Here is a 21360-nt window from a genome sequence, read left to right as displayed (position 1 = left end):
TAAAGTGCTTATTAAAAGAGAAAGGATCCAATCAGTCAAGTGCGGTCAGCGCTGTATTAATTAATTTCAAAAAGCGTCCAGGCTCCGTAAGCCACGCTGTACCTTAACTCAGACCCAGAGTTTTTTCCCCACTAACGCGTCGGGCCCGACAAAATCCCCTAATCAGAAGAAAATTACTGCAGTACTGGACGTCTCGCGTGTCAGAGCCTTCGTTACCTCTGAAGACAGTCCATCAGGGCACCTTGTTACCTTCGAAAATTGTCCGTCAGAGCACCTTGTCACCTCTGAAAATTGGGCTGCCGGAATCACTTGTTACCTCCGGGAAAAACACACTTTAAAAAACTCAAAAACCTCGTCCAGGATCCGAAATCTACGCATTAACTCAACTCAAAAAACTGCTTCCAGGATCCGAAATCCACGCATTAACTTAACTCAAAAACCGCGTCCAGGATCCAAAATTCACGCATTAACTTAAGGCTAGCCACGGATCAATTAGTCACTTCAGTACCGCGAAAACAGGCAGGTATTAGTGAAGAAGTGAGAAAATAGCTTACCAGTATGGACTCTGCAACGTTGCTGCCAAACTGATTTAAAAGTACTGTTTGTGTTGGTGAGGATCAGGGAGCAGACAAAGACTGACTAACTAAAAGAAATTTACCTAGTGGAAGTCTTTGCTTTAACAGGCGCTTCCTCACCTTTTGAAAGTTCGGCCGAAAGTTTGTCTGCCCTCTGGTCCGCCAACGTGGCCAACTTGCGGTCGTCTCTTTCCCTTCCCACGTTCAGGCTCACCATCTGTTGGGACGGACCCGTAGGGTCTCGTCTCCACGTGTTCTTTGGAAGGAGAGATCACACCGGCTAGAGTTTGGAGCAAAAACACCGTTTATTACAGAATCAAGACTGGCAAACTATACAACGAATTCAAAGGCATGCAATTCGTTGGAGAAGGCGTTCTGTCTTCCTCTACGGACCTGGAGCAGTTATACTTCGCGCTTCCTCGAGTTCCCGGTCAGGTTCCCCTCGTTCGGTTCTCTCATTGGTCGGTTCACCTGTCTGTGAAGGGATTAGTGTCTCTATTAGCTGCCTCGAGATACCTGTCCAGCTCCTGCTGTGCTGAACAATGGGTAGACATCCTGGGTTTAGCAGTTTCTGATCTTGTAATTTAAAAGTCTATTGTTTGGAAGGGTTTCCTCATTGCTATGCGCCTGGCTGTCTGGGCGTTCACAATAGTTCTCCATAGTTGAATACACAGGTATTATCATTTAACACAGGACCCGAATGAGTTTGACGTCAGCGGAGGCATTAGCAAGTACTTTATCAATCAAGTGTAGTATTGTGCGATTTACACTATCCGATAGTTACCGGTTTCCTTTATTAACAATGAGATTGTAACAGGATGATCTGAAACTGGCGGACATGTTCTAATCCCCAAGGAATGTGGCCTGCAGTGGCTGGGTTTACTTTACATGGCTGTGTTTTAGCTGGTACCTGACAGTGTCTGCTTTAATAATGGTGCTCCCCTCCCTAGCCCCAATGTAGGTACCCTGATAGCAGATTATCCCCAACAGGTCACTTTTATATCTTTCCCCTCTCACCCTAAACCTATGCCCTCTAGTTCTGGACTCCCCGACCTCAAGTAAAAGACTGTGCCTATTTACCCTATCCATGTCCCTCATAATTTTGTAAACCTCCACAAGGTCACCTCTCAGCCTCTGACGTGCCAGGGAAAACAGCCCCAGCCTGTTCAGCCGCTCTCTGTAGCTCAAATCCTCCAACCCTGGCAACATCCTTGTAAATCCCTTCTGAACCCTTTTAAGTTTCACAACATCTTTCCGATAGGAAGGACATCAGAATTGTACGCAATATTTCAACAGTGGCCTAAACAATGTCCTGTACAGCTGCAACATGACCTCCCAACTCCTGTACTCAATACTCTGACCAATAAAGGAAAGCACACCAAACACCTTCTTCACTATCCTATCTAACTGCAACTCCACTTTCAAGGAGCTACGAACCTGCACTCCAAGGTCTTTTTATTCAGCAACACTCCCTAGGACCTTACCATTAAGTGGATAAGTCCTGCTAAGATTTACTTTCCCAAAATACAGCACCTCACATTTATCTAAATGAAACTCCATCTGCCACTTCTCAGCCCATTGGCCCATCTGGTCAAGATCCTGATGTAATCTGAGGTAACCCTCTTAGCTGTCCACTACACCTCCAATTTTGGTGTCATCTGTAAACTTACTAACTGTACCTCTTATGCTCATATTCAAATCATTTATGTAAATGACAAAAAGTAGAGGACCCAGCACCGATCCTTGTGGCACTCCACTGGTCACAGGCCTCCAGACTGAGAAACAATCCTCCACCACCATCCTCTGTCTTCTACCTTTGAGCCAGTTCTGTATCCAAATGGCTAGTTCTCCCTGTATTCCATGAGATTTAACCTTGCCAATCAGTCTCGCATGGGGAACATTGTCGAACACCTTTCTGAAGTCCATATAGATCACATCTACCGTTCTGCCCTCATCACTTCTTTTAGTTACTTCCTCAAATCACTCAATTAAGTTTGTGAGACATGATTTCCCATGCACAAAGGCATGTTGACTATCCCTAATCAGTCCTTGTCGTTCCAAATACATGTACATCCTGTCCCTCAGGATTCCCTCCAACAGAGAGCTGAGATCTCCTTACAAATTCGCTTCTCAATTTCCCTCCGACTATTAGGGGGTCTATAATACAATCCCAATAAGGTTATCATCCCTTTTTTATTTCTCAGTTCTACCCAAATAACTTCCCTGGATGTGTTTCTGGGAATATCCTCCCTCAGCACAGATGTAATGCTATCCCTCATCAAAACTACCATCCCCACCCTCCTCTCTTGCCTCCCTTTCTATCCTTCCTGTAGCATTTGTATCTCGGAACATTAAGCTGTCAGTCCTGCCCATCCCTGAGCCATGTTTTGGTAATTGCTATGATATCCCAGTCCCATGTTCCTGACCATGCCCTGAGTTCATCTGCCTTCCCTTTTCGGCCCCTTGCATTGAAATAAATGCAATTTAATTTATTAGTCCTATCTTGTCCCTGCCTGCCCTGCCTGTTTGACTCACTTCTGTTCTCAACTGTACCCTTCTCAGATTGAACTCTTTCCTTACTATCTTCCTGGTCACCCCTCCCACCCCCACCCCCACCCCTCCCGAGCAGCTCTCGCAAATTTCCCTGTCAGTATATTAGGCCCCTTCCAATTTAGGTGCAATCCGTCCTTCTTGTACTGGTCACACTTCTACCCCAAAAGCGATTCCAATGATCCAAAAATGCGAATCCTTCTCCCATATACCAGTTCCTCAGCCATGCATTCATCTGCTCTATCCTCCTATTCCTGTTCTCACTAGCTCGTAGCCCCGGGAATAATCTAGATATTTCTACCCTTGAGGACTTCCTTTTTAAATTTCTGTCTAACTCTCTGTAATCTCCCTTCAGAATCTCAACCTTTTCTCTTCCTATGTCATTGGTTCCAATGTGAACAATGATCTCTTGCTGTCCCCTCTCCCCCGTGAGAACATTCTGCACCCTCTCTGAGACATCCTTGATCCTGGCACCAGGGAAGCAACACACCATTCTGCTTTTTCACTGCTAGCCACAGAAGAGTCTGTCTGTACCTCGGACTAGAGAATCCCCTAACACAATTGATCTCTTGGAACTCGACATACCCCTCATTGCTTTAGAGCCAGTCTCAATACCAGAAACTTGGCTGTTTGTTCTACGTTCCTTACATTTTCCAAAACAGCATACCTGTTTGAAATGGGGATAGCCACAAAAGACTCCTGTACTAGCTGCCAATCTCTCTTACCTTTCCTGGAGTTAACCCATCTATGTGACTGTACCTGAGGCTTTCCCCCCTTCCTATAACTGCCATCCATCACACACTGTTGCTGTTGCAAATTCCTCATTGCTTCTAATTGTCTCTCCAACCGATCCATTCAATCTGATAAGATTCACAGCCAACAGCATTTATGGCAGATATAATCCGCAGTAACCCTTAAACTCTCTTTAAACTCCCACATCTGACAACAAGTACATATCATTCTATCAAAGGCCATTTTTGCTCCTTCACAGTCTACAGACCCAGAAAATAACACGGTCTTATTCCTCTACAAAACACTGCCCCAAGTTAAATTAATAGTTATGGCTTATATATTAAGTTTAAGTAAGAGACATATCTCCAAAAACATATAATCAAGAAAGAACCCACTCTACTTGCTACTGCAGATTCTCTGTAGGCCATTTTTAAAACAATGATTAACTTATCTGATTCTGTGCTGTGAACTTCACCCAACAGTTCCACCAAGATTAGTTGTGAATTTCACTGTTTGTTCATTTTCCCAGATGCACTCTGATATCCAGCGATACATGAATTCAAAACAGCAAAGGCAGTAACTGTGCAGGTTCTCTCTCTCTCTCCCTCCCTCTCCTGCACTGTCCTCACCATGTGCTTCCTTTGTCTGCTCTTCTCCCTTTTAAAACTGCTGTTGTTTTGATTTTTTTTTCCAAAGTTCCAAAATAATGCAACAGCATATAAAACAGTAATTGCTGCTCCTGGAATTCGAGGAAATCAACTCCAACACCTAAAACACCTCAAAAAAGGAGCAGCTATTACAGTCAGAATTTTTCCTGTCCTCTATCTTGGCTTACCCTATCCTTCCTGCTTATGTTCCCTGCCTTCCTCTACATTTTTTTCAACATTTGGCTTCTTTGGTTTGTTTATTCTGTTTGAAAATGCATATATGATCTATTTATATGTAGTAAATATTCTAACAATTGAGTTGAAGAGAATTGAAGTTCTAAGGTCACGCACCTGACTCAAGAATGCAGATGTGCCTCACTATGCCTGTGTTTTATTGATTACACTGTAACATTAAGTGCATTTGACTTAAGTGCTTGGCACAGTCAATGCTATGGTTCCAGCTGAATAGTTAACATTCAATTTTAAGCACTAAGGTACTTGATTACAACTTGGAACTTGAATTATGTTTATAAGGGAATGTTCTGACATGTGACAAAAGCTGCTATGCTTCTAAATGCTTCTTAAACCAGAATAATTCACTGTCCTTAGCTCCTTTGGGTATGGAAGAGAGAAATAATCAACATTTCATTTCATGTGCTCTTTGTGGTAACCATTACTTGATGTGATTGTATAATTTTATGTGAGAATAAGGATAAACACAGTCTCCCTGTATAATAACTGTCTGAAACCTATAGCATCACCATTTAGTGCCCGTCTATAGTTCCCCTTCAGAAGGTGGTGGTGAGCTGCCCTCTTGTACAGCTGCGATCCATGTGCTGTCGGTAGATCTATAATGCCATTCGGGAGGGAATTCCAGAATTTGGATTTCAATTCCCAAAATATCACCCATCTCTGCCTTGGCTAGTACCTCTTCCTTTGCTTCAACCTATCTGTTGATGAAGCCTGGCTGCTGCAAATTACAATAGAGTACCATTTGAAAAGTAGCTGCCAAATTCTTGAAGTGCCTTGGCTAAAACGTATCCAACCTTTCTACGCAAACAAAATATCCTCTTGCATGTCACTAAGTTTCCTTAAATTTTCCAAGCCATAAACTTAACTATATCCTTACAAACATACCAGCTAGGTGCAGAAATAGCCTGCTCTGCCATTCAATATGATCATGGTTCATCTATTTGAGTCTTGAATTAGAAATTCCCATCTACCCATCACCTATCCTAAACTTTTGATTCCATTGCCTAACAAGAAGTTGTCTTAAAAATATTCAATGACCCACCTTCAATGCTTTTTGAATTAGAATCCCAAAATTGCACAAACACAAAAAAACTGCTGTCATCTCAATGCAAAAAGGATGACATCTAATTTCAAAACAATGCCACATGTTTTATGACTTTCCTCTCAATTTGATATAATCCTAATGTTCCTACCTCCACTGCTCTCTGTGGTAAAAAATTCCACAAATTCACTACTCGCTGAGCGAAGACATTTCTCTTCATTTCTGCCTTAAATAGATGACCTCTTACACTGATCCTGGCCTCTCCTACTTCACATCTATCCTGTCAAGTCTCCTCAGAATTTCTTTGCTTCAGTTATATCTCCTCATTATTCTAATCTCCAATAAGTACAGGCCTAATTTACTCAAGCTCTCCTCGTAAAAACACCCTGCCCTAACTGGGCTAAGGGGCTAAGATTGGTAGCAGAGTGAGGAGCAGGAGATCCTTAGGCAGTATGAAGATGAGAAACTGAATCTGGCAGGGAAGGGACAGACTGATCATAGGGGGATGCCATGATCTCCATGTTCAACTATGGAGTGAGCCTCATTATATGGTGCTGTGGTGCTCTCACATCAACTCTAGTGCTAACTTATTCTTAGCTTGAACCAGCTTACCACCCATTTTCACAACTTTTTCCCATGTGTGGGAAGCATGTAACATTGCATTCTATTTTTCAATTTTACAAGGGACCGCATTGGCATTCAAGGCTCTGGAGGTATACAATGGGATGTTCACATCTCCACTCACCCGCATAGCTGATTGGTCTGCCAAGAGAAGCTGCACAAAAGTGCTGCCATTCTTAGTTCAAATGTTGTCTTACAGGATGTTCAAGCATTTCAGGAGAATTTGACATTTCACATACACTTTGCTACACTGATTGCCAATGAATGATGGTAGCATGTGAGGGAGGTACCTCACAACTGCTCACACCCTGCAGCCTATCATGACTGACTGTAATACATAGCATTCAGATTCCAAATGTTTCCCTCAGTGCCATGCAATGTAACTACCATGTTTTAATGATTGCTGTTGATTCCAAATGGTAAAGAGGGCCTGTATAGTGCAGCTGCTTTACTGTTTGATCAGCCGAAAATTCCTCCCATCAATCACAATGAAACAGCATTTTATGGCCTCACACATTGGCCTCATTGTGAAGGCAAAGCCTCCATGACACGATGTCATGTCTCGGCAAAGTGTTCTGCAACCTCGCATAAATGCCTCCTGCACAGTCAAAGTGCGAAAGCTATATTGGGTGATTTCAATACAGTCACGTCTCCACTGACAGCACCACGTTCCAAAAATAAAATGTATCCCTGAACATCACAGAACGTCGGTGTGGGTGATGTTGTAGTTGTATTCCAGTGCCAAGCATGAGAAGCTTGGATGTAAATATATATTAAAAAATATGGAAAGCAAAGCAGAAATGGCCAAGCCAGGTGAGACTTCAAGCATGTGTTTGCATTGTTTTACATATCCGAGATGACAGGGAGCCAATTGTTGAAAAGTACATTGCATGGGTGATTGCTTGAGCCATAATTCATAATGTTCCCGTCTGCCAAAAGAATTACATGTACCAGCCAATTTCAATCCTTATTTTGTCTTGTATACTGTGTGAACTTAAGTACAATACCCTTAATCCTGTATCGTCCTGCCCCCTTCTTGTACTTGTTCCCTATCTGCTTTCTCTTGAGTTTCTATTCATGATCTTTTCCATACTCTGTCTTATTACAACATAAGAACAAGAAGGAGGAGTAGGCCATCTTGCCCTTTCAGCCTGCTCCACCATTCAATAAGATTGTGGCTGATCTTTTCCTGGCTTCAGCTCCATTTACCCACCCTCTCATTATAACACTTAGTTCCTTTACTGTTCAAAAAAATCTATCTTAGCTTTAAAAATATTTCCTGAAGTGCTCCGAAAGCTAGTGTTTCCAATTAAACCTGTTGGACTATAACCTGGTGTTGTGTGGATTTTTAACTTTGTACACCCCGGTCCAATACCAGGACCTCCAAATCATTCCTGAAGTAGTGTCAACTACTTCACTGGGCAGGGAATTCCATAGATCCACAACTGTCTGGATGAAGAAGTTCCTTCTCAATTCAGTCTTAAATATGTTCCCCCTAAATTTGAGACTGTGTCCTCTTGGCCTAGTGTCACCTGCCAGTGGAAACAACCTCTCTACTTCTATCTTACCTATTCCCTTCATAACTTTATATGTTTCTATAAGATTTCCCCTCATTCTTCTAAATTCCAAAGAGTCTAATCCCAATTTTTTTCAGTCTCTCCTCTTAAGCCAACCACCTCAACTCTGGAGTCAATGTAGTGAACCTCCTCTGCACCCCCTCTACTGCCAGTATATCCTTTCTCAAGTAAGGAGACCAAAATGGCATGCAATACTCCAAGTGTGGCCTCACCAGCAGCCTATACAGCTGCAACATGACCTCCTTGCTTTTAAACTCAATCCCCTTCACAATGAAGGACAAATTTCCATTTGCCTTCCTAATTACCTGTTCATCAGCAGACCAACCTTCTGTAATTCTTGCACAAGGAACCTAGGTCTTTCCGCACAGCAGCATGTTGCAACATCCTACCATTCAAATAATAGTCCTTTTTACTGTTACACCTACCAAAATGGATGACTTCACATTTATTAACATTATATTCTATCTGCCAGATCTTTGCCCACTCACTTCAAGTACCTATGTTCCTCTGCAAGGTTTCATAGACCTCTGCACACTTTGCCCGGCCACTCATCTTAGTGTCATCTGCAAACCTTGACACACTACATGTGGTCCCCAATGCCAACTCATCTATGTAAGTTGTGGTGCCAAGACTGATCCCTGAGGCACACGACTAGTCACTGATTGGCAATCAGAATAGCACTCATTCATCCCCACTCTTTGCTTCTTGTTAGTCAACCAATCTTCTATGCTAATACTTTACCTGTACTTATTCTGGAAACTTTAATAACTTCTTCTGAACCCCCCCCACCCCCAACACCGCTCCCCCCCCCCCCAACCCCCCCATCACCACCACCTTGTTCTGGATTAACCTGTACCTTTGCCAACCTTGCACAACTTTATATAAACAAATTTCTCTGTCATCTATTTTATCCAGTAAGAAACTAGTTTTTCCAGACTTTTGTTGAGAGTGTGGTGCTGGAAAAGCACAGCAGGTCAGGCTGCATCTGAGGAGCAGGAGAACCAATGTTTCGGGCATAAACCCTTCACCAGGTCTTTTGTCAAGTGCTAAACCTTGACCCCAGAATTATCTCACAGCTTTTTCCTTGTTTAGTGTCGATTTGGAACTGGATGCAAATTGAAGGTACGACTTATAGATTATCATGTACCTGGATGGATATTTGATCATTCTAGCTAGAAAGTTAAATGGCTCACATGCTTTGTTCGTTGACACTCCAATTCTGATTGACTTGTGTTTCCTATTGTTAGAAACAAATTTAATAAAATTTAGACGAGACAGCCAAAACTGGAAACAAGACCATTTATTCTACGACCTTGCAGGAAAGGGCATCAAATGCAGAAGCAATTGAGCAATGAACATTCAAACTAGTACACAGTTATACTTTTGAGCTGCATGAGGTCACCTCTTCCGACTCTTACATTATCCAATCTTTCTTATTGTATTCTACCACTACCTAGCTGCTCTCTGCCCTTATTGCCCCCTTTTCTTCAAGTTGGCAACCTTTCCCTGTGTCAGTGCTGACATAAGGCTAAACTTGTATCTTGATGTTCTTTAACTTTGCTTGTAACAGCTTCCATTGTTCATAGGTACATTCCATTCTTGAACATATGCTTTAACAAGGTATCTTTTCATGCTTGGCTTATGTGTTTCAGCTGTCTCAGCTATTTTGCTGAGACTATTATTTAAAATAATATGATGAAAGAATTATTTGCTTTAATAATTCTGCACTGAAGTTAGTATTTAATTATCCTCAATTATTCATTAAAGGTAAAGACACACTTCCCCAATTCTTGCTTAACTGATATTTTTCTTGTCCCCCTTTCCTGCACATACACTCTCTTGCTTTTCTATTTCTGCAAAAACAACACACTTCCCCATTTCTTACACTTTCAAGAACTTGCTTCATACTGACGTTGTTCACCACGTTCTGGACAGGAGGAATAAGCCAAAAACAAACACAGTTTTAAAAATAAAACTGCCTTTTTCTTTAGTGTTCAGTGAAATGTATTCATTTGAAATTATGTTTTCTATTCATAAAACTTTACAAAGTTCAGACTTAGTAACCTTGCTGCTCTGCCTTTAACAAGCACAGAAAAGAGGAAGGGCAGCAAAGAACAAATGGGAAGGTCTATTATAAAATAAAAGGCAGACGTGATTTAAAGAGTAGTTGAAACATTTTTCTGACAACAATAATAATTCTAATTATGTTTGACTCTGTAACTTTGGCCTACAGATGGTAGCAAATCATGTATTTCAGGATAATGATTCTAGCTCATTCAGTGAGAATTTCTTGTCACTCAATAGCCTGGAGTTATTTTGGCTAAGACTGAAAACAGGTGCTAACTGGGTACAGTGCAAATAGAACATACTTGTTTCGGAACCAGAATGTGGTGCATAAACTTGTTTGTCAAGCTCATAATCGTAACTCCCATTTGTCTGGAGGTTTTAAACAAACATCCAAAGCCTCAGCATTCCAATGACGAGGTGCAACTTTTGTACAGCAATATAGACGTGTTGTTTACATTCACCGATGGAGTGGTCTGTGCAGGCTGGCACACAATAGCATGTAGCAGAATGGTTCAGGAACTGAGGGAGCAAGCATATAATTCTTTGACTTGGCACTAGAATTTTTGCTGGAGTACATTCCTGCACCTGAGTATGGAAGGACACCACCTTGATGTCCTCTCATCTGCAGTCATTGGTGCTACTCTGCCTGGTTTCATGAACAGCCATTATCAAGCCAAAAGGAAACTGTTATGATATTGGTGACCCTTTGTCCTAGTAAGTCCTTGGTGAGGTCTTTACATAATTAATGTATAAAGGGTATGTGAATCTTGGTAATATACAAACTCTCAGGAAGTCTCCTGCTGCATTAGAGGTTATTTTCATAGCTCCAGTAGCAAATGAACATGAAATAATGATCATCTCTTTAAGCAGTATGTATCCCATTAAGTACTTCTTGACATCAAAGGCACACTAAACCCTAAACAATTGGTCACTATTCTGAAGGAAGGACTTACTTGAGGCACTGGCCACCAAAATATGATGTGCTGCCCCTTTAACGAGTGCTCGCAGGCATTTTAAAGTAGAATCAAGCTTTTGGGGAGCCATTCCTGGTGTAACCCCTTTACCAAAATTAAGTTTTGTGCTAAATATAAGATAAATCAACATTACACCTTAAGGTCACTGCTTTGCTGCTTCAGTATCTAAAGTGTTAGTCAAAACATGCCTCCATGTCCAGCATTATGCTCTAATCTCAGAGTTATGCACATGGGTCATACAATCATTGAGTCAGACAGTGCAGAAGGGGCCTTTTGGCCCATTGAGACCGTGTTGACAACAAAAACTCCAAACTTACACTAGTACCACTTTCCAACACAAGGGCCATAGTCTTGAATGTTTTAACATTTCAAGTGCTCATCCAAGTACGTTTAAAAGTCGTGATGTTTTCTGTCTCTACTAACCACCCAGTCAGTGCATTCCAGATTCCTTCAACCCTCTGTCACATTTCTTTTCCTCAAACTCCTGCCTTTCACCTTAAAATTAAGCTGTCTTGTTATTGATCTTTCAGCCTCTCTTCATAGTTAAATTGTTCAATCCCAGCAACATTCTGGTGAATCTCTTCAGCGTCCTCTCTAATGCAATTACATCTTTCCTACAGTGTGGAGATCAGAACTACACCCAGAACTCCAGCTGTGACCCAACCAAAGTCTTGTACAGCTAAAACAAAACCCTCCTTGTGCTTATAATCTCTGCTATGTCTCATATGTCTTGTTATCTACCCAATTAATGCATTCTGCCACCTTTGGGGATCTACAGACAAGGATGCCCCTCTGTTCATCTAAGCTTTCTCATGTCCTTCCATCATTGAGAATTCTATTATCTTGTTACTAAGTGCATCACCTCACGCTTATCAGGGTTAGGTTCCATGTGCCCATCTGACCAATACATCTATGTTCTCCTTTAACCTATGTCTGTTTTTCTGACTGTCAACCAGCTAGCCAATCTTTATGTCTTCCAAAAACTTACTTATCATTGTTTATCACAAAGAATAAAAAGCCCAGCAGTGGTCCCTGTGGTATTTCACTGCGCATTAGGCTCTGATCACATCCTCTTTCTCCAACCACTAAGCCAATTTTGGATCCTTCTTGCAAGTTACCCTGGATCCCATGTGCTGTTACCTTCTTTATCTGTTGCCCATGTGAGACCTTATCAAAGACTTTGTTGAAATCCATGTAAACTATATCAACTGCATTACCGTCATCTACACACCTGGTCACCTCGTAAGAAAATTCAATCAAATTTATTAGACATGACCTTCATCTGACAAAGCCATGTTGACTATCCCTGATCAAACCTTACCTTTCCAAGTGGCGATTAATTCTCTCCTTCAGAATTTTCTCCAATAATTTCCCTGTCACTGATGTAAGGCTCACTGGTCTGTGATTGCTTGGTTTATCTCTACTACTCTTCCAGAAAAGTGGAACCGCATTAGCTGCTCCCCCAGTCCTCTGGTACCTCCCCTTCTGGCCAGAGAGAATTTTTTAAAAATGGGTCAGAGCCATGGTAAATTCCTCCCTTGCCTCCCCCAACCCTCCATGCTGCTACAGGTTTACCTAGAATTATCTGTTGCCAGTCCACTTTGGTCAGGTTCTGCCTTATTTTAATAGGATCTGCATTACTTCATTCCAAAGTTCATTGTTCTGCATTCCATTTATTTCCTTTTGCTTAAGAAACTTAACGTATATTATGTCATGGTCATTACAACTGAAGTACTCTCCCACTGCCACCTTGAATATCTGTCTGCTTTCATTCCCCAGAATTTGATCCAACACTACTCCATTCCTTGTTGGAACTTCTACATGTTTACACAAAAATCTCACCTGAATTCATTTCTGATCCTCTAAACCTTTTGCACTCTGACTATCCTATTAATGTTGAGGAAGTTGAAATCCCCTAATACCCTATCAATGTTTTTATACATCTCCATAAATTGTCGATATATCTGACCCTTTACTGCCAGCTGACTGTTTGGCGTCTATCATGCGACTGCACCTGTTTTTATTCCAAAGCTCTACCCCCCAAGCTTCATTTGAAGACCCTTCCAAAATGTCATCCCTCCTTACTGCAGTTACTGAATCAATAAGTACTAATGTGACACCACCTCTTCTTTTATGCTCTCTCCTATCCTACCTGTAGATCCTGTACCCCAGGATTGAGTTGCCAGTTCTGTCCCTCCCTCAACTGCATATTTGTGATATCAATAATATCACAATTTCCCAGGTCAATCAACAGTCTTGCTTATAATATTCCCAGTATTAAAGTAGAAGCCTTACAGCCTCACCTTACTGCCTTTAATATCAACATACCCAAAATTCTGTGTCTTGATTCATTTAGTATATTATGCAATGTCCCTATTATACAAATGCTCTATGTCTCCTCCCCCTGCCAAACTAGATTTATTTCTTCCCAACAGCACAGGCAAACCCACCCAGAAGATGTTGGCCCCATTCTAGTTCAGGTGCAGACATCCTGCTTGTATAGGTTCCACCTTCCTCAGAAACCATCCCAGTGATCCAGGAATCTGAAATCCTCCAAGCATTAACCTGTTCGGTTCGCCTATTTCTGATTCTGTATTCGCTAACATGAGTATATAAATGAGGTAAATAAATCTGAGTAATATGTATGCAGCCATCTAATCTCTTTGCTGTTTGTTTTGATTACTGGTACCTTGCACTATAGTGATTATGATGAATACCATACGATTTCTATGACCTGAGTACAATTGTTGCTTCAAGCCAAGTTAAGTTCAAGGTTATACATTTTCTACTGACTGGTTGGACTTCATCAGGATGTGTGCTTAGGCATGGAAACTCGCTGGCTATCCATGGTCAGTAACTGAAATCATATGTAAAATGCTGAAGTAGTTTGTCAGACGTCTAAGTGGAAATATGCACTGTTTTAAATTTTAGTTTTGTAAAACAGCTAATGAGAGGCTGTGTTCTGAATAGACATAATGTTCGCTTCTGTGACAATTTTATAGCTTAGGACTTCAAGAACACCTATGTTGGGCTTTGAGAGAGTGAAGGATAAACATCCTGTTCCCTAACGTTGAGGCTCGCAAGATTCTGTTCTCCAGCTGATTGAGACAAGTTAGCAATAAGAAGGAAATCAAGGTGCATTATAGATTGGGAGAAATAGAGAATGGTTGGGTATGAGGCAAGATCAGATTAAGGGGGAGTGACATAACTGAATGATTAAAAATAATCTTGATTGCATTATTGTTCATAAATTGCTAAATTAAATGTAAGAGGAAGTGGCATAGTGGTATTGCAGTAATCCAGAAGCTCAGGTTAATGTGAGAACTTGGATTTGTCATGGTGGGATTCAGATAATGAAATTTGAAGTCAATAAAAGGAAAATCTGGCATCAGAAGCTAGCATAATGGTAATCATGTAACCACTACTGATTCTCATAAACACTCAACTGGCTCACTAATACTCTTTCGAATAGGAAATCAGGTCCAATCTTGGGTAACTCCGGAGTAACCCATGGAGATGTGAACAATTAAGGAAGATCGATGAATGCTGCCTAGCTAGTGATGCTCACATTCCATAACTTAAAAATTAAGCTTTCACTCATTTACATTCTATTTATAAATATTTATGAAGTAGAGGTTGGGCTATCTTGCAATCTATTGATTCTGTTATTTATGGAGTGATATCTTTTCTCCTTAATTCCACCTTTATATTCTTTTGGCACTTTCTTTTGTGTGGTTCTGACTAAAGATTGTGGCAATGATAAATGGGGGTCAAGCATTTTCTCATGAAGCCCTGATACAGCATTTTCCAGCTTTTAGCAAGGGACCAACATTCAATTGTTTGACTGTCAGACCAGTTTTACTGCTCATTTCTGGATGTGGTAATTTTGTCACATGCTCTTTAGTTAATTATACATTCCATTCCAAACTGTCACTCATGCTCAGTAGTGCGTCCGAGCTAACTGATACACAGTAAATAAGTAAGTTTGAGATGCATTGTAATGTTTGTGTAGAAATATAACATACTCTTCAGCATTTAACTCACTGGGTAATCCAATTTGAGATCATATTAAGTGTATATGCCTCATAGTTTAAAGCACATTTATTGCAAAATCCCCAACATTGTTGGAAGTTGATGAGTGTGTACTTCTGGGTGTTCAAGGGCAATTCAATAAAATTTAAATTAGTTTTGCAATGCATATATGTAAACATAGAGAGTAGTAAACAAGTTTAGTGAATTGCAGGTGCAAATAGCCACATGGGAATTTGATTTTGTTGTGAATAAGAACTGTCTCACAAAAAGGGCCAAATGGGACATAACATTTCTGAAACTTGTGTTCAGAAGAAGCCAGGAAGGAAAGGGAGGAGGAGCAGTGGCTGAAATAATTAAGGAAAATATTCGAGAGCTGGAGGTATCAAAGACTGAAGCTACTTGGTTAGAGTCCAGAAACATTAAAGGTGTCATCAATTTGCTCAACCTAAATTTTAGGGCTCATGGGAAAGCTAGTGTTAGCACCATCCAAAGATTAGCCTGGGACATCATTTTGAGGCTTGAAAATTGTTGTGTTCAGAGAGAAGTGAGATCAGCAGTACCGCTATGCAGCTGTAAAGCTGTTATAACTTGGTCAGAGTTTTGCAGCAGCCATTACTGCCTCCGAGTTCACAACCTCAAGCTTTCAGCTTGTGATCCCATTTGGAATTCTGATACCCAGTTTTGAGAATAACTGATAAAAAAGAACAATTTTTAAATATCATTTATGGCATGTTTATATCACTGGTAGGGCCAGCAATTAATCCCCATCCTGAGTTGCCCTCCAGCAAGTGATAATGAGCTGCTGCCTTGAATTGCTGCAGTCCATGTGCCACAGGTAAGTACAATGCCACGAGTTAGACCCAACAACTCTAAAGGAACAGTGATATTTTTCCAAGTCTGGATGGTGATAGGCTTGGAGGGAATTTGGAGGTGGTGGTGTTCCCATGTATTGCTGCCTTTACCTCTTAAACTCACAATTACTACCAACTAGAAGGACATTGTCTAAGGAGCTTTGGTGAATTTCTTGCACTGCATCTTACAGATGCTAGACACTGCTGCAACTGAGTGTTGCTGGTGAAGGAAGCACATGTTTGAAGATGTGGTGTCAAACAAGCTGACAGATTTGTCCTGGATGGTGTTAAGCTTCTTGAATGTTGTTGGAGCTGCACCCATCCAGGCAAGTGGGGAGCATGCTAGCACACTCCTGGCGTGTGCTTTGTAGATGGTGGACAGGCTTTTAGGAGTCAGGAGTTGAGTAACCTGCAGCAGGAGTCAACAATATAGTGGCATTCCAGCTGGGCTTGTAATCCAGACAGCCAGGTAATGTTCAAGGAACTTGCATTTAATTCCTACCATGATAGATGATGACATTTGATTTTTTTTTGAAAATTGAGCTGAAGCCTTTGACAGGAAATGACATGCGGCTTCAGACTCTTACCAATGTACCTCAGAAATGACTAAGTTAACAATGCAATTCAACAATAATCAGGGATGGGCAACAAGTGCTGGCCTTATGATGCCCACATCTTGTCACAGAATTTTTGAAACTTAAGTGATTGAGAAACAGGAATTGTGGTAATGTGGAGGCTGATCGGAAAAGCCATTGGGTCCATCCCTGGGGAATTAGGAAACTCTCTGCTTTCTCTCTCTTCTATATTCCACTGAGTTGCTTACCTTCTTCTTGGACAGCTATTTGGCAGGTTGTTTTTCCTCAGTGTAACCATGACATCCCTGGATGCCTCACGGGAACCCACCAAGTGCATCACATGCCTCCTTTTATTCTCTTGTTCCTGCCATAGGTTTTTTTTATCACAGGTGAAAATCTCAAATTACAAAGCAAGAAGTAAGTTTAAAAATTATTTTAAAAAATGCACTTGGAGTCAGCAGTATCCTGAGTGCCATCCTTCCATCTGTAGAGATCATGTGAATACAACCTCCAAACTTTGAGAATGTCAGGTGACATCGTGTCCTTTTGGTGGCTGAAGACACCACTTCTGAAAATGCAAGGTCTACCACAAGTGAAGTTGCCCCTTGCTGGAGGTGTGGAATGGCCTCCTGAAGTCGGTCGAGCATCTGCTTTGGAGCTTCTGAAAACAGGTGACGCGGCAGATGTAATCTCCTGCCCATTGCTGTTGTGCAAATGTTGTCAGGTGGAGATTTCCACTTGCCAGAATTGCTGTAGAGGGCCGTCAAACCTCTTTTGATGGGATCTATGAAACAGAGCTTTGAGTACTCTGCTGGTCTCATGAGTCAAAAAGTGTGCTACTGGAAAAGCACAGCCAGTCAGACAGTATCCATTTGACAATTTGAGCATAAGCTCTTCATCAGGAATTGGGGTGGGGAGGGGAGGGTGGGGAGAGATAAATGGGAGGGGTGTGGGACTGGGGGAAGGTAGATGGGAATGCAATAGATAGATGAAGATGGGAGGTGATGGTGATAGATCAGAGCGGAGGGTGGAGCGGATTAGTAGGGAGGAAGATGGACAGATAGGGCAGTTCAAGAGGGCAGTGCTAAGTTGGAGGGTTAGATCTGGGATTAGGTGGGAGGGAAGGGAGATCAGGAAATTGGTGAAATCGACATTGATCCCATGTGATTGGACAGTCCCAAGGCGGAAGATGAGGTGTTCTTCCTCCAGGCATTGGGTTGCTAGAATTTGGCATTGGAGGAGGCCCAGGACTTTTATGTCCTTGGTGGAGTGGGAGGCCACTTTGTCCATGGGGATATGGCCATTCTTTCCTATGCACATTGTGGTAGCACTAGTTAAGCAGAGAATGATGAGCCACAATCTCATTCACAATCACAGGCATCAGTTCTAATTCCTGCTGCAACAGGTAATAAAATCTAAAGCCTCCTCACTCACTGCACTCCTAACATATTGAATCAGGGCATTTGGCTCTGGAAGACCTGTGCACAACAACTGCTTCTTAGCCTTTTGTCTCCCTCACAATCTCCTGTAGCCTGCCGTTCTTGAAGCTGCAGCAGATCCAATAATAATCCCAGAAATTCCACCAGCACATCTCCTGTCCCACCAGAGATCCGAACATCCTTGACCATTGCTACACGACCATAAAAGATGCCTACCGCTCTGTCCCCTGTATGTATTTTGGAAAATCAGGCTATAACACAACGCCCCCCCCTCCTGGCTTACAAGCTGAAATGGAAGCATGAGGACCCAGTACAGAAAGTAGTGCAAGACAGATCTGAGGCAACAGAAGAGCTTTTACGGGACTGCTTACGATCAGTGGGCTGGTCTACATTCAAGTACTCAGCAGCCAACCTAAACGTGTATGCCACTACCGTCACAGACTTCATTAGTAAGTATGTAGATGTCAGCGTGCTGAAGAAATTAATCCAAAGTCCCCGAACCAGAAACCATGGATGAACTGGGAGAATCACTCCCTACTGAAGTCCAGGTCTGAGATGTACAAGTCGGCTGACCCTGACCTAGACAAGAAATCCAGGTACAACCTTTACAAGGCCGTCAGAGACACCAAGAGGCAATACCAAACTAAGCTTGAGACCCAGACCAACCACACAGACACCTGTCATTTGTAGCAAGGCTTACACAACATAACGGGCTACAAAGTGAAGTCAAAGAGAATTGTGGGCAACAGTACATCCCTAACTGATGAGCTCAATATGCTTGCTTTGAACAGAGGGTCAGTGAAACAATGCTACCTATCACAACAGCCTCAACTGCAACTGTACAAGGGAAAGCATCCAGATGGATGGAGTCCCCAGCCATGCACTCAGACCCAGCTGGAAGGAATATTCACTGACATCTTCAACCTTTCCTACCTGTGACTGGAAGGCCCCACTTGCTTCAAGAAAACCATCAACCCAATGCCAAAGAAAAATCATGTAACATGCCTTAATGACTATTGCCCAGTGGTTCTGACATCCATAATAATGAAGTGCTTCGAGAGATTAGTCATGGTTCATATCACCTCCAGCTCCCAGACCGCTTTGATCCTTTGCAATTTGCCGATAGGCACAACAGGTCCATGGCAGATGCATGGAACATTTGGACAACAAGGATATCTACATCATGCTCCTACGTATTGACAATAGCTCTGCCTTCAACACCATAATTCCAAACAAACTCATCTCCAAACTCTGAGACAATGGTCTGTGCTCTCCCCTCTGTAATCATAGAGTCCCTGCAGTGTTCAACCCAATGAGTCCACATCAATCTTCCAAAGAACATCCCATCCAGATGCACCCCACTACCCTATCCCTGTAATCCCACACATCCCTGGACGCTACGGGCAATTTAACATGGCCAATCCACCTAATGTGCACATCTTTGGGCTGTGAGAGGAAACTGAAGCACCTAGAGGAAAGCCATACAGACACAGGGAAAATGTACAAACTCCATGCAGTCAGTTACCTGAGGCTAGAATTGAGCCTGGATCCCTGGTGCTGGGAAGCAGCAGTGCTAGCCACTGAGCCACCATGCCATCCGGCGTAAATGGATTTTCGACTTCCTGACCAACAGAGCTCAGTCAATGAGGTTAGGAGACAACACTTCCTCCACAATAATCTTCAACACTGATACATACTCAGCCTCCTACTACACTCACAACTGTGTGGACAGATTCCACACCAACTCCATTTCCACGTTTGCTGATGACACCACCATTGTAGGCTGGATGTCAAACAATGACTAGACAGAATACAGGGAAGTGATTGAATGGCAACAATCTCTTCATAATGTCAGCAACAAGATGGAGCTAGTCACTAACTTCAGGAAGCAGAGTGGACAGACCACCCCTATCTGCATCAATGATGCTGAGGTGGAGATGGTCGATAACGTCAAGTACCTGGAAGTGACGATCACCAACGATCTGTCCTTGTCCACCCACATTGACATTGTGGTCAAGAAAGCACAGCAACATCTCTATGTCCTCAGGATGCTAAGGAAATTCAGCATGGGTGGGGGAATCCATAAGGACTCTTACAAATGTTTATAAATGCACCACAGAAAGTATTCTACCTGGATACATAATAGTGTGGTGTGCCAACGACTCTTCTCAAGACAGTCAGAAACTACACAGAATTGTGAACACAGCCCAGTCCTTCACACAAGGCTACTTACCACTGTATCAGAAAAGCAACCAACATAATCAAAGACCACTCCATCCTGGTTATACTCTCTTCCATCCTCTTCCACTGGACGACATCCACAGAACCACATCCACAGGAGCCCCTCCACAGGTCCATATTCACAGGACCACATCCACAGGTCCACATTCACAGGACCACGTCCATATATCCACATTCACATGTCCACATTCACAGGTCCACATCCACATGTCCACATTCACAGGTCCACATCCACAGTTCCCCATCCACAGATCCATATCCACAGAACCACATCCACAGGTCCATATCCACTGGACTACATCCATGGGACCACACCCACATATCCACACCCACAAGACCACATCCACAGGTCCACACCCACAGGTCCACATCCACAGGACCACAACCACAGGAGCACATCCACAGGTACAAAGCTTGGCCACAGAGAAGAAATTGCCTGAAACTGCAGGAGATTATTGCTTGTGATAGAGTGATTGCTTGATCCTGCAATATAAGTTCCCATAAGGAAGATCTGATTGGTTGACTTCTTGTCATGTGTCCCAAAGTACAGTGCAAAGCTTTGTTTCCAAGCAGTACGGGCAGATCATAGTAAGCTTGGATGTACAGATCAGAACTTGTAAAAATCCTTGGATAGTGGCATGCAGGTTACATTGCACAGGGTGTGTGCTAGGTGAGATCAATGTTAGCAAGGTCAGCATTCAAGAGTCCATTCATCAGTCTAATAACAGTCAGGAAGAAGCTGTTCCTGAACCTGCTGGTGCTTCTTTATCGTCTGTCTGATGGAAGAGGTTGTAGGAGAGCAATACCAGAGTGGGAGGGGTCTTTCATGAGGTTGCCAGCCTTCCTGCCGCAGCAAGCCATGTAAATGGAGTCCATGGATGGAAAGTTGGCTTCCATAATGGTCTGGGCTGTGCACAACACCTTCTGTAAGTTCTTATGGTCCTGGGTAGAACAGTTGCCATACCAGACCATTATGCATCCAGACAGGATGCTTTCAATGGTGAATCTGTAGAGGTTGGTGAGGGTCTTTATGGACATGTCAAATTTCCTAAGCCACCGGAGGGAAAAGAGTCATTGTTGCCTTCTTGGCAACCACATCTACTTGGGAAGACAATGACAGATTGTCAGTCATCATCACTCCAAAGAACTTGACATTCTCCACCTCTCAAACTCGATTCCCTTGAT

This window comes from Hemiscyllium ocellatum, chromosome 3 (assembly GCF_020745735.1).
Source record: "Hemiscyllium ocellatum isolate sHemOce1 chromosome 3, sHemOce1.pat.X.cur, whole genome shotgun sequence".
NCBI lineage: Eukaryota > Metazoa > Chordata > Chondrichthyes > Orectolobiformes > Hemiscylliidae > Hemiscyllium > Hemiscyllium ocellatum.
Note: the sequence above shows the minus strand (reverse complement) of the source record.